Raw genomic sequence first — 13,476 nt, 5'->3', positions numbered from 1 at the left:
TCCATCCGTTGGAGGATAGAATTCTTGTACCATCCATCAAAAAGTTCAACATTGAAAGAGCGGCACTGCATAGAGATCCTTCCAACATACTATTATTTCAGAGTTACTGGAGGGACTGGCATACATTTTTATTAAAGTTCATTGAAAACACGAATCAAACCTTCTCTGCAATCTAACAACTCCATAATTTCCAGTAACATCCCCTATCCAAGTCCTAACTTTCATTTCCCTTCCTGGACTGAAGGCCTGGGGCAAAGGGGAATGAAAGGGTGACGGATTAAAGTTTCACTCACCCGTACAAGTAGGGAATTAGGAAATTGTTAGAAGGGTAGAAAGGTATCTTAAAAAGGAAAAAACAAAACAAAAAGACCGAGAAGAAAACCGAGTTTTTCCATAGGTACATAAGTGCCTTGCTCGCCACTCGCCCTGCCCTAATCGAGGTCGGAATGGCAGAGGTTACAATGCAGTCTCTCTCCAACCCCAAGGTCTCTGGAAACATTTCCCAACCCTCCATCCCCAGGTCTGGCCCGGAAAAAGAGGCCCTAGCAGTTATCCCACTTAATGTCATCTCACGATAAGAAAATACCCACTCCATCTCTTTCCAGCGAGGCTTTGGACCGGGATCCTCCCAGTGGCCCCCAAACCGGGAAGCAGGACCGAGGGGGCCTGGTCCCGACGCCCCTTGCCGGCTCCAAACTTTCCCTAACTCCAGGCCCACCTGTCACGGACGGAGCGAGGGACACTCTCGAGGGCGCCCGGTAGGCTTCCAAGGCCTCCAGCTCCCCGGAGTCCCCTCTCTCAGCGGGCCGACCGCCGCACTCCCAGGCCTGGGCCTGGTCCATCTTCGGCTTGGCCCCTCAGCGACCCGCAGCCCTCAGGGAGCACCTCCCGCCTCAGCGCCCAGGAGCTGCGGCACGACGCCGGCCGGGGTCGCAGCCTCCTCAGGCCCTGGGAGCCCCCGGGACGGTTAATACCCCAGGCCCAGCGCCCTTCCACGTCCCGGGCTGAGCGTCTCACCTGCCGCCGCTGCCGCTCCACGCTCCTCTCGGGAGGGGCCCCGACCCGACCCGGTTGCCGATCGTTCTGCTCTCCCCCTGGGCAGGCCCGGGGCGGAGCCGGGGCCTCTCCTGAGCGCCGCAACCCCCCGCCCGGGCAGCCGCCGCCGGCGCCGGGCTCCACGAGAGGGCGGGCGGGGGAGGGGGGCCACGGAGGCCGCAGATCCCCGAGCTCGCGTACAGAGCCAGGCGCCTGACGCGGGCCCGGGCCCGGGCGGCCGCCGGGGGGCGCGGGGCCGGCCTCCTGGCGCCGGACAAAGGCCAAGGGAGGCGCAGAAGGGTCCGGGTCGGGCCGAGAAGTGGGGGCCGGCTCGGTTGGGGGGGCCACTCGGGTGCGGCGCAGAGGGCGGGGTGGGGGGGGTCGGAACCGCTAGTGCCCAGGACCCGCCTCCGGCCCCTTAATCCGGATCGGTTCGGTCCGGATTAGTAGTGATCGGTGTAAACACACTAGTGAAACCTCGTGTTTCCTCGCGAGATTTGCACGGCTGGGAAGCAGGGGGGGGTGTTCCTGGGGGGGGGGAGTGCCGACAGTGGGGGAGGGGACGAGAAAGGTGTTGGGGGGGGAGGGGGCGCCGCTGCCCCAGAGCTCCGCCTCCTCCAATCAGCGGCCGGGCTGGCGAGCAGGGGTTAACCAGGGGACCCCGCACCGGCTGAGCAGGCCGCGCCTGACAGGGCGGCTGAGGGCGGGCAGCGGGCGGCGCTGGCGGCTGACTGCGACGTGAGGGGCGATTGGTTTGCTTGGGGGCGCCGGGTGAGCGGCCAGGCCGAAGCCTCGGGGGCCGCCTTTGTGTAAACGGAGCTGGAGGCCGACGGTTGGGCTGCGTCTCAGGCCGCGGAGCAGCGTCGGAGTGGCCCGGCCGCCGCGCCTGCCCTGTCTCTGGTCTACACACATTTTGGGTGAGGAGTGAGGTCGCTCTGCCCAGCGATGGATAGGAGAAGAAGAGGGGCGCGTGGGGGTTGGGGGTAGAGATCGTTGAGTTGTTGACGCCCACCCGATGTCCGCCCGCCCGCCCGCCATTCCGTCCAGGTCCCCAGACCCCACGCCACAGGCACAGAAAGCCGGCCGCCCTGGCCTTCCACGTACCTGACTGGCTGGGCGTCTCCAGGGACAAAGGTGTCCTGGGATCAGAGCCGAGCCCTCACTAGCATGCCCCCTCCACAGCGGAGGACGCTCCCCCCCGGGGGACACTCAGAATACCTAGCGGGAGGTTCTATTTCAACCTCCGGTGACAAAACGGGCCTCCCGGAGTGCTCGGGGGCTCTGAGGGTAAATGCCAGAATGGGAAAACAGGCCTGCTCTTCACAGAGAGTCTGCTGGGAGGGTGAGCGCCTTCGACTGGAGGGCTTCCTGCATGGGATCTGACCCCCGCGCCAAAGGGGGAAAAAGGCACTTTCTTCACCTAGTTTCGTGAGCCAAGACACTGACTTCAAAGTTACTGCTCGGCTTTTTGTTTTCTTCTCATGCTTCTTCCTTGACCAGATGTCTGAACATGACCGAAGGACTACAAGAGAAACATTCAGGCTTTTAAACAGCCGGCTTGAACTTTTCCAGGCGTCGGCAAGTACTCCAAAGTAGAGTTCTGTTCGTATTTCTGACTAACTTTTCCACATATTGACTGGACAGAGACCTGCCAATGGGCAAAGGATGACAAATTCCTTCTTGGATGTTCTCCATCCTTCAGAACTCAATCACTGTAGAAAAACTCAAATCGGGAGTCATCTTCCAGATTCCAGATTGCTTGGAAAGATATTTTTGAAAGGAAGAGAGGAAGAGCAAGTCAGGAGCAGAGGGTAGGGAAAAGGGGCAAGGAGGAGCCCCCAGAATGCAGTGAGTCTCAACCATGAAAATGATGGAGAACCAAAGGATAGTGCACCGTGGCTCCTCCTCAAGTGTGCACAGTGGGAAAACAAGGGCAGTTCTTAAATAACAGTGGGATCAAAAAAAATAATAATAAAATAACACCCACACTCCCAACACTTGAGAGGCTGAGATGAAACAAGATGGCTTTCCTGGGATTGTCAAGACCAAAAGAAACGGGGCTGGAGAGATGGCTCATTGGTTAAGAGTTGGCACTGTTCTTGCAGAGATCCTGGGTTTGCTTCCCAGCACCAGTATGGGGCAGGCCACAACCACCTGTTAACTCCAGCTCCAAGACATCTACATCCATAAGGCTTCCACGAACACTGCATTTATGTGGACACAGATAATTACAAATAAATCTGAAAAGAATATGGCCTGCAACTCACTATGCAGCATGGGCTAGCCTCAGGTGGTCCTTCAACCTCTTCTAAAGTCCTGGGATTACAGGACTTGCAGCCACTATGCACAGCCTAAAAATAACTCCTTAAATGACACTGGAGTGTCATAAATTAGGAGAGGAGACCAGAAGAGAAAGAGGAATGGACAGAGTTGAAGCTGAGTTCTTCCAGCTGGTCCACAAACAAGTTGTCTGGGCCAATTATCGTTTCAAGTTTCGCCATCCTGTGCTAGAGCTAGAGGATTCCCAGTGCCCTTTCTAGAACATAGGTCCCATTTTCGGTTTTTGGTTTTGATAAGTCTAATGTAGCTGAGGCTAACCTAGATCTAGTGTGGCTGAGGATGCAGTCAAACTTCTGGTCCTCCTGCCCTACATTCTAAGAGCTAGGATTAATTACAAGCTAGGCAGGCAGTCTACCAACTGAACTACATTCCCGCACACAGACTCACCTTTATCTGTTTTCTGAGAGTCTCACTATGTAGCCAAGATTGGTCTAAATTCTCAGTCCTCTTGCCTCAGGCCCTAGGAGCTGTCGTTACAGGCATCCGCCCTGATGCCTGTCTCCTGAGTGCATTTTTAAAAGAACCGTTTGAACACGGATGAAATTTTTAGTTTCACTTTTTTGGTGGGGGATGTGGGGGGATGCAGGGGTTTGAAACAGGGTTTCTCTGTGTAGCCCTAGCTGTCCTGAAACTCACAAGAGATCCCCCTGCCTCTGCTGAGCTGAGATTAAAGGTGAGTGCCACCCTGCCCAGCAGTTTTAGTTTTCTATAAATGAAGCTTTATGTCTCTTTTTCCCCCCGCTATTTTGTGTGGGTTCTTCATGGGTTCTTCCTCTATCTCCTAACGGTAAAATCTTTACTGGCTCAGCTCAGCTCCTGGCTCAGTGGCCTTTTATTTGCACGGTTCAATCTCTTCACCAACTGCCTTCTCTCCAGCCCTTCTCAGTTTTTCTTGTGCACCAACTGTCTTCTCCAACCCTACTCTTCTGCCTCTACTGCCACCTGGACCCTACTCCTCTGACTCTTGGACCCTACTCCCTGTCTCCAGAAATCCAAGAGTCAACTGACACTAAAGGTCATAGGGTCAAGCAGTTCTAACTGCTAAGCATTCCCAAAGAGGCAGTTGACTAGCCATTGGTGATCTTTTAAAGGGCCGGGCACACAAGTAAATCATACTATGTATGCATGTCAAGGAAACTCACGTCAAATCACTCTAGGATCAACAGCTATTCCAATAGAAACTGCTTAGAACAATTGGGTACTTTATTTTAAGCATCATATAAAGCAAAATATATTAGCCAGACCTGGCGGCACGTGCCTCTGATCCATCCCAGCACCCAAGTGGCAGAGACAGGCAGATCTCTTGAGTTTGAGGCCAGTCTTATCTACAGGACTATACAAAGAAACCCTGTCTCAAAAATAAAATATCAGTAAGGCAGGAAAATATGTTTTTCCCAAAAGAAATGTTTGTAACATTAATTTAACCTAGGATTCAGGGATCAATTTATGTAAACTATGTTTGGGCACGTGAAGTAGCCTGTCTGAGAGTGGCAAGCGATGCTATGTCACTTGTAAGAATCCAGTTCCCATCAGCTATGGAAAACTTAAACATGGGTGCAACCAGATTTTGGTTTTAAGAGGAATGAAGGGAAAGTTTTTCAAATTGATGTTAAAGCCACAGGTCATACTTTAGCCTAGCATAGTTTTCTCCACAGTGTGTTGTACAGATTTCTCTGTAGGTTACTAATGAATCAAAGGAAGAGTAAAGGTTACTTTGACAAAGAAATTGGGGAAATCTGTGTTAAACTTAAGCAGAATTTTTGTACTTCATTATGGAGTCTATAGTACCTATTATATATGTGAGTCCCTGAGGATTTGTATTTGAGTTGGGTTTTTCTAATGTTGCTTTTGGACCTGCCAAAAGCAAAGTGGCTGGTCGTTAAAGAATTAACTTCTAGGAAAAGCATCTTGAGGAAGACACCAGAACACTCATCACTTGTCTCTGATACTTCAGACTCCTAAGTAATTTATTTTCTGTTTTTGTCTTGTTTTTGAGACAAAGTCTCACTCTACCCGAGGCTGGCAAAAATTTGCATCAGTCCTCCATCTTCTGCCTCCCATGTGCTGGAATTATAGGTGAGAGAGTACCACATCCATCTCTGGCAAACATGTTCTTGAATGTTCCATAATGGTTACCTCCATCAAAAAGGTGATACCAGGGCCACAGAGATGGTTTATCAAGGCTGAAGAGATGGCTGAGTTGGTAAGAAATAGGCTCACAACCAAAAGGATAAGAGATGATTTAATGGGTATAGGCACTTGCCACCACCAAGCCTCATAACCTGAACTTGATTCCTGAGATTGATATGATTGAGGGAGAGAAACTACAGGTTGTCCTCTGACCTCCACTCACATGCTGTGTCACACACTACACACACTGATTGGGGGGAGGATGGGGAGGGAGATGCTGTCATTGGACATGGTGGTAGTAGCATTATCTAGTTCAGACATGGTGCTCACACCTTTAATATTCTAGCACCTGAGAGACTTAGGCAGAAGAATAATTGTTCATGGGTGTCCTGAAATACAGAATGGGATTGTTTTCAAAAATAAAACCAGCATCAAGCAAGAGTGGGCAGATGGTACCCAGGTACCTGTGTGTTTGTACTGCTCCTGCCTCTGACCTCTGAAAGATGTTGCAGTATGGTACCCTGGAACACAGGTCCTGTGTAAAGCCTTTGATTCTGATCCCAGCTGAGTCCTTTAAAGGATAGATGGGTATTCTTAAGCTCCAAGCCTCAGCAACTTTGTTCATAAAATGGTATTACTATACAGGGCCATTTGGATGGTTAAGTGAGATAGTTTATGTGTTCAACTATCTTTTATTCTCCTGTAGTAATTATCCCCAAGGCTTATTGCCTACATCTCTAACCTGGGCCTAGGCCTGGAAGCTTCTAACCTCCATACAATCTTATCTAGGCCTAGAATGTTTTCAGCCTCTGAGACTTACTGCTGAGTAAGCTCAGTCTTTCTTGTTCTACCTGAGCTCTGGCTGACTGGTCAACTCAGCTGTTCTGGTTCAGACTCCAAGCTGACTGTCTCAGGGTTTTACTGCTGTGAGCAGACACCATGACATTTAATTGGGGCTGGCTTACTGGTTCAGAGGTTCAGTCCAGTATCATCACAGCTGGGACATGGCAGTATCCAGGCAGGCATGTGCAGGAGGAGCTGAGAGGTCCACGTCTCCATCTGAAGGTAGCTAACAGAATACTGACTCCCAGGAAGCTAAGAGGAGGATCTTAAGCCCACGCCCACAGTGACACACCTACTCCAACAAGGCCATGCCTCCTAATAGAGCCGCTCTTGGGCCAAGCGTATAAAAACCATCACTCTGATTCAATCTGGCTTCTCTCTCTTAGCCTCTGATATTTTGCTCTACTTGGCCTCTACTAACTTTGCCAATATGTTCTAATTTCCTGGTACCTTCTCTTTGGTTTGTATGGTGTTCACCTGTGTCTAGCTTGTTCTCTCTCCACAGCCTGTCTCTACAACTGTCCCAGTAAAGCTGCCTCCTCATCCTTTGCACTGCCCCTTAAGTAACTTCCCTTTGCTCTCCCTTCTTGCGAGAGGTAGGCATGTTCTATTTTTCTCTGATTCATCACTTTGTCTGCCACTCAGTTAGACATTACTTTCAAACATGGGTACTTCCTACTACAAACTAACTTTACCTTCATTGTTTGGGATTAAAGGTGTGTACTAAAGTCCAGGCAGAGGAGTTAAAAGTGTGTGCTAAGGGTAAGCAACACCACAACTAGACAGTTGTTTTCCCAGTAAATAACACAAATCTTTGAGTTCACAGTATGACCAAATATCCTGCAATATTTATGTACCTGACAGCAATTCCTGAATTAATGGTCTTCAGCTTAGCTTCACATTTCTGTCAGGGACCTAAGCAATTGTCATAAGTTGATTTGACAGTGCATTTGATTTGGAAAAACAGACTATCAATGTATTGAATCATTTAGTGATAGTATTCGAAGCAAAACTGAGGTTGTCTGCCATTTTAATATAAACATTACATTTTGGTGGGTGGCTATTGAAATTCTGGTCTCTGTAACAAATATTTGAGAAAACGACTTGCAGAAGCTAGGATTTATACACGGCCTCCATCTCAAGAGATTTCAGCCCTTGGTCTTGGCTCTACTCCTTCATGTCAGAGAGCATGATGGAGTAGAGCTGCTCATCTTGTAGCAGGAAGTGGCCAGAGGCAAGATATGCTTCAAACGTCCATCTGCAGGGACCTTCTAGCTGCAGGGACCTTCCAGCTGCAGGGACCTACTTCTTCCATCCAAGAACCCAAGATCCCATTTGTTTATCAATAGTAAGTAGATTGGTCATTGTTGAAGTTAGTGCCCTTATAATCCAGTCACCAAAAGTGCCACCACTGTGGGCCACAGGAGCCCTTTGGAAGAGCACTACATATCCAAACACTGAAAAATAAAATCTCTTAATTTATGTTCATCTCCTACCCTGGGAAATTAGGGGGCTCAGACTTTGTGCTACTGGTTATAGAAACCAAGGTATATACCTCCAGCCACAGGCATGACAGGATTGTTAGTGGCCAATGGAAAAGAGGCAGTGGTCTGACAGAAGACTGTTCTGTTTCACCCCCCCCCCCCGTTTCCTCATCTGAAAATGGTGAGCCTGATTCCATGGGCAGTATTGAGGTTGACACAATGTCCAGGAAGTGACTGGCTGACAGAGCAGGTGTGCTGTCGGTCTTATTTCCTTTCTTCCCATTTCTAATAAAATGGAGAACTAGTTGCAGGCAAGTAGAGGCTAGCACTCAGCTTCCTTGAGATTCACCACTGCCAGTCATCTCTTTCCTGTCTCCCCTCCCTGTCTAGTGCTTTGGAAGCTCTGCCTAAGCCAGTTGGTCATATATTCCCTAAACCCATGCTAGGAACCAAACCCAGGCAGGGCCTTGCATTCGTTAGGCAGCCAGCAGTCTACTGTTGAAGTCAATCCCCCACACCCTAAGCAAGTCTTAACACAGTTGTTTAACTTTGTTTTGTTTTGTTTTGTTTTCGGAGCTGGGGACCGAACCCAGGGCCTTTTGCTTGCTAGGCAAGCGCTCTACCACTGAGCTAAATCCCCAACCCCCACAGTTTAACTTAATCAAGTCACAAGCTCTTCCCCACAGCCCACTGATGCTGAACAATCTTCCTGTTCTCTGAAGAGCAGCCTCCCTTCTCTCGTGTCCTCTGTTAACCTCTTCTCCATATTTTTAAATCATTGTCATGTTTCCGCTTTCTAATAGCTAAAATGCAAGAGAGGCATAAACTCTGCTTTAATAAGTCGGTCCCCACCTCTAAGCTACTGAATCATCCATATTGAATGGCCTTTGTTGCCCTGCCCCTTGGTTTTCTGAGACAGGAATTCCTAAAGCCTCAGCAGCCATCTGAAACTAAGCAAGATTGACTTTGAACTCTCACCCTCCTGTCTGTACCTCCTGGGTAGTAGGATACTGACCTGTGCCACCATACCCAGCCCATGTTAGTCTTTCTCCGAACAGAATTGGAGAGAGAGAGAGACAATGACAAGAACCATATTTAGCTGGATGTGGTGGCTCACATCTGTTAATTCCAGCACTCAGGACAGGAGCAGAAAGATGCTGTGTTTAAGACCAGCCTGATGGACATGGAGTTCTATGACAGCCAGGGCTGCAGACAGAGCTTTGTTTTCAATTAAAAAGAAAAATAGAACCTGACCATTAGTTCTTACCATTAACTTTTTTTTTTTTAATCAACTTAATCCTCAGGGAGGCTGAGATCTGGGATTTTAATCTATAGTGTAATTTCCTGCAAGCGGTTGGTTGATGGCTTGCCTACTCTATGTACTCTATATCTGCCGTAGTTACTTGATAGTTACCAGATACTGTGTCAACTTTAACACTGCTCATGAAGTCATGTTCACGGTTTTCAGATGTGGAAACAAGTAGTTTGAGACTGGAGATCAGGCCCAGAGCCTCAAACATGTCAGACAAGCACTCTAACAGTGAGCTAAATTCCAAGCTGAGGAATGAGTCTCTGCATAATACAGCTCACAGGAGAGGAGGGATCTGATATGAATGTCCACAGAGAAGAAAGGGGACCTCAGTCAGTGGCAGGTAGGTCCAGGCTAGATGGGTGTGAGTAAAGCCTTAAAAATTGATCATATAGTGGAGATAAAAAAACAAAAAAAACAAAAAAAACAAAACTCTAAACTCTTCGTGGAAGATAGGTCTGTGGGTTTTGGATAGTACTATAATGAGGAAATAGAAAGGAACAGAGAAGAGTAGCTTGTGTCACTGTCACAACAGCTGGTATTTGTACTCTATTCTACAGGGAGTCTTTATCCACAAAGCAGGCTGCCTGTTACAAACTATACAGTTGGGGGAGGGGCTCCACTAAAGCCAAACTGAATCAGTGGGGACATTTGGGTGTGCACATTAATGCACGAAATTATATTATCTAAACTAGACCACCTTTAATGGGAGGGCCAGACGTTTTTGTGGAAACTTGCTTGCCTAGTGCTAAGGAGCTTTGAGATGGCTGGAATGTGGACCAAGGGTCAATATCTACAGCCTCCAGGCTCCATTTGCCCTTCCTGCCTTTGTATGGATTTCAAGCCAATGATTTTTATGGTTTTTTTGGGTTGCATTATATTGCCCAAAATGACACAGAACTCCTGGGCTCAATTAACCCTACAGCCTCACAAGCAACTGGGACAACAGGCCCACTCCTGCCTTACATTTTTAAATAGTTGGAAATATGTTTCATGTCATACAAAAAGTATATAAAGAGTATCCAAGCTCAAGTTTATAACACAACCACAAATCCCTTTCAACACCAACTCACTGAAAAAGAAGCCTTTAATCCTAGTACTCAGAGGGTATCTGGTCTACATACTGAGTTCCAGGCCAGCCAGGGCTGCGTAGTACAACCTGTCTCCAAAAAAGTGTCAGCTGTATTCCAAATGCAGGTTCTGAGTCAACCCTTTTCTGCGGCTTCCTGCAAAGGTGGTAGGGGTCCCAATTTGAGCCCCAAGTCATCTACCCATCAGCAAGCCATTTAAAACAGCCAAACAAAAACTCGAAAGCAAAAAAAAAGATTCAATGTGGCCATATTAGAAAGAGGGACAAAGAGATCTGGAGAATCTCTAAATCCATTTTAGGGATACTGAAGTGAGACTGAAGTCTAACTAGAAGGGCAAGGATTTTCAAATCTAAATAGCCCTTCTCAAGGCGTGTCCTTCCTACCATTGGCCTATCCTGTAAAGTGCTCTAACCTGTTGATTCGTTGTTTTGTTTATTCCAGTTAGGGTTGTGTAGCCCTGGCTGTCATGGAACACACTCTGGAGACAAGGCTGACCTCAAACTTAGAGATCAGCCTACCTCTGCCTTCTGAGTGCTTAGACTAAATTCTGCACCACTACTGCCCACACTGACAAGACATTAGGACTGTGCAAAGTCTCCTTTGGAAAGGCAACTGTTCCCCATATCCCCTGCCCCACTCCTACACAGGCCCTATAGCTGGGGCCTTTTGCTTCTCCTAGCATGGTATTCTGGGAGAAATTCCTACGTCTTTGGAGTCCATTGTTTCAACCCTCTGATAGATTGAGAGAATTCCATTGCTTCCAGACCTGTCACATCGAGGCTGCCACCCCCTGCTACCAGAAGAGAGCCAAGGCTCTTCCATTGGCAGAATTTTAGTGACTGCTTCTGAGGGAAGCCAACACTAAAGGAAATGTCATTTCATATCACTGCACAGCTGGTTGCTCTAAATGAGCCTACCTGAGGGTTGTAAGGGTTAAGTGAGTCAATATAGGTGGTGATGGGCACTCAGAGAGTCTGAAGAAATGATGTATCCAGCAGAGAAGGAGACAGGGACAGAGTGGTCCCCATGTAGCCAGGAATGACCAAGCCCATGGGCCTTCGGACTCAACTTGTGCCAGTTGTGGCCCCATCTGATAGGTTATTTCTTCACTGCCCTTGAATTTAGCCAGTATTAAAGGCAAGTGTATTGGGAAGCTGCCCTAACCCAAGAACCAAGGTCAGGGAACTTACCAGGGGAAAGGGTGGTGGTAGAAAAGGGAGAGAAAGAGGAAGAAGGGGATAATCAGGCTGTGAGAGAAGACATGAGAAGCAGGTAGGGAGTGAGGGAGGCAGAGGGAGGGGGGGGTCTGAATTATATAGGGAGTAACCAGTGGAAGAAGAGACTGGAAAGTTCACACTGGGGGCAGGGTATGCCAGTTAGGGACTGAGTGATGCTGGGAGAACCTGGAAGCAAGGTCTTCTTTGGTATGTAAAATACGCACTTCCGTATGTTGTCCTGCCAGGGTGTGTGTGTGTGTGTTAAAAACCAAATGAGGTGGTGTGACTCATTCTCAGAATTTGAGATGCCCTGGTCACTGTGGTTTTGTTTTCTTCTTTTTTGGTTTTGGTTGGGTAATTTCAGACAGTGTTTCTCTGTGTCTGCCTGGGTATCTTAAAACTTGTCCTATAGACCAGGCTGTCCTTGACCTCCTAGATACCGGCCTCCCTCCCTCTACCTCCACAGTGCTAAGAAGAAAGGTGTGCACCACCACCCAATAGCTTTGTTGTTTCGAGATACAGATTCCTCTAAGGAATGGGCCCTAAGTACCTCCTAAATCTCTTGCCTCTCCCTCCCTGGCTTCTGGATTTCTGGAGTCCACCATTAAGTTTTGTAGGACTGGAATGAAACCTAGGCCTCAGGGGTCCTAGGCAGGCACTTTTCAACAAACCAAGACCTGAGTTCTTAGGCCTTCTCTAAGCACTACAGGCTCTTTTAGTTTGCTTCGACTCTTCTCACACACCCCGAACTGCCTGCAACTGTTTCTGTTTCAATTTGTTTGTTTGTTTGTTTGTTTGTTTGGTTGGTTTCTTGAAAGGATGACATGTGTATACACTAAGTATGGGGTACACACAGAAAAGTGTTGGAATCCCAGAGCTGGAGTAGCTGGCCACTATGAGCAGCCCAATGTGGGTGCTGGGAGTGGAAAGAGTACCAAGTGCCCCACCAGCTGAGCCATTGCTCAGTGCCTCTTTGTGGCTTCCTAGAACTTCACACATTGTGTGCTGCAGTTAGCTCCCTGTCTTTCCTAGGGCTCTCCCTTCTTCCACTAAACCTACAAAAGCAAGACAGGGACGAAAGGGTTTCTTTCATTTCTACTTTCAGCTCACAATCCATCACTGAAAGAAGTCACAACAGGAACCCAAGCAGGGCAGGAACCTGAAGGCAAGACCTGATGCCGAAGCCATGAATTCCTGATGCCTAAGAGCTTGCTTGCTAGCATGGCTAGCAAGTCCATGGCCTGCTCAGCCTGCTTTTTTGAGAACCCAGGGTCACCAGCCCAGGGACAGCATCACCGAGAATGGGCAGGGCTCCAACCCATAATTACTAATTGAGGAAACACTCTACAGCTGGACCTGGAGGAGGGTCCTTTTGCTTTTTGAGTTAAGTTTAGGTTTCACCCCCCTTTTTTTTTCTTTTTTTCGGAGCTGGGGACGGAACCCAGGGCCTTGGGCTTCCTAGGCAAGCACTCTATCACTGAGCTAAATCTCCAACCGGTTTCACCCTTTTAGATAACTCTAACTTGTGTCAAATTGACAGGAATCTAGGCAGCACAACTGAGCCATTTCAGATTAATACAGAAACAGAGAGTTGTGAAGCCACTACTTTTTTCTTTCTTGTTTATCCCCAAGATCACATATGAAGACATCAAAGTATAAACCATTTTATAGAGTTAAAGAGTCCCACAGCCTTTCAGAATTTCAAACACTTTCAGTCTTGGGGGCTGGAGAGATGGCTCAGCAGTTAATTAAGAGCACTGAGGGCTCTTCCAGAGGTCCTGAGTTCAATTCGCAGCAACCACATGGTGACTCACAACCATCTGTAATGAGATCCGATGCCCAATTCTGGTGTGTCTGAAGACAACAACATTTACCTAAAAGACATCCATTAATATTTTTTTTTTTTAAAAAAAAATGCAGGTTGAGCTCACTCAGGGCTATTTCCAGCCTGAACTGGCCCAGTGGAATCCACCCCTTCCTGTTTGTAAGAAAAAAAAAAAAGAAAGAAAGAAAACAAAGGTATAAAA

General features: G+C 48.2%; 1 protein-coding gene and 1 long non-coding RNA gene across 24 annotated transcripts in view; one reads left to right on the top strand and one right to left on the bottom strand.

Annotated features, from left to right (window-relative positions):
* The window catches only part of Tlk2 (tousled-like kinase 2), a 94,253-nt gene extending 89,877 nt beyond the window's left edge, over nucleotides 1–4,376 (bottom strand). For 8 of the 23 annotated variants that reach the window (XM_087572389.1, XM_087572392.1, XM_087572384.1 and 5 more), the window contains exon 1: nucleotides 1,018–1,504. The gene's annotated coding sequence lies outside the window, so the exon portion shown is untranslated. Of the gene's footprint in view, nucleotides 1–590; nucleotides 944–1,017; nucleotides 1,514–2,139; nucleotides 2,166–3,762 lie in introns of those variants that run through there. The other 15 variants (XM_087572383.1, XM_087572390.1, XM_087572388.1 and 12 more) reach the window with 7 other exon arrangements.
* Cactin-ps2 (cactin, spliceosome C complex subunit, pseudogene 2) lies at nucleotides 1,712–13,435 on the top strand. The gene is made up of 3 exons (XR_015632169.1): nucleotides 1,712–4,048; nucleotides 12,555–12,832; nucleotides 13,370–13,435. It is a non-coding gene; the product is annotated as a cactin, spliceosome C complex subunit, pseudogene 2 (long non-coding RNA).
* The last annotated feature ends 41 nt before the right edge of the window (nucleotides 13,436–13,476 follow it).

Source organism: Rattus norvegicus, chromosome 10, assembly GCF_021556685.1.
Source record: "Rattus norvegicus strain SHRSP/BbbUtx chromosome 10, alternate assembly SHRSP_T2T, whole genome shotgun sequence".
In the NCBI taxonomy this organism is placed as follows: domain Eukaryota; kingdom Metazoa; phylum Chordata; class Mammalia; order Rodentia; family Muridae; genus Rattus; species Rattus norvegicus.
This window is presented reverse-complemented; position numbering and strand designations above follow the sequence as displayed.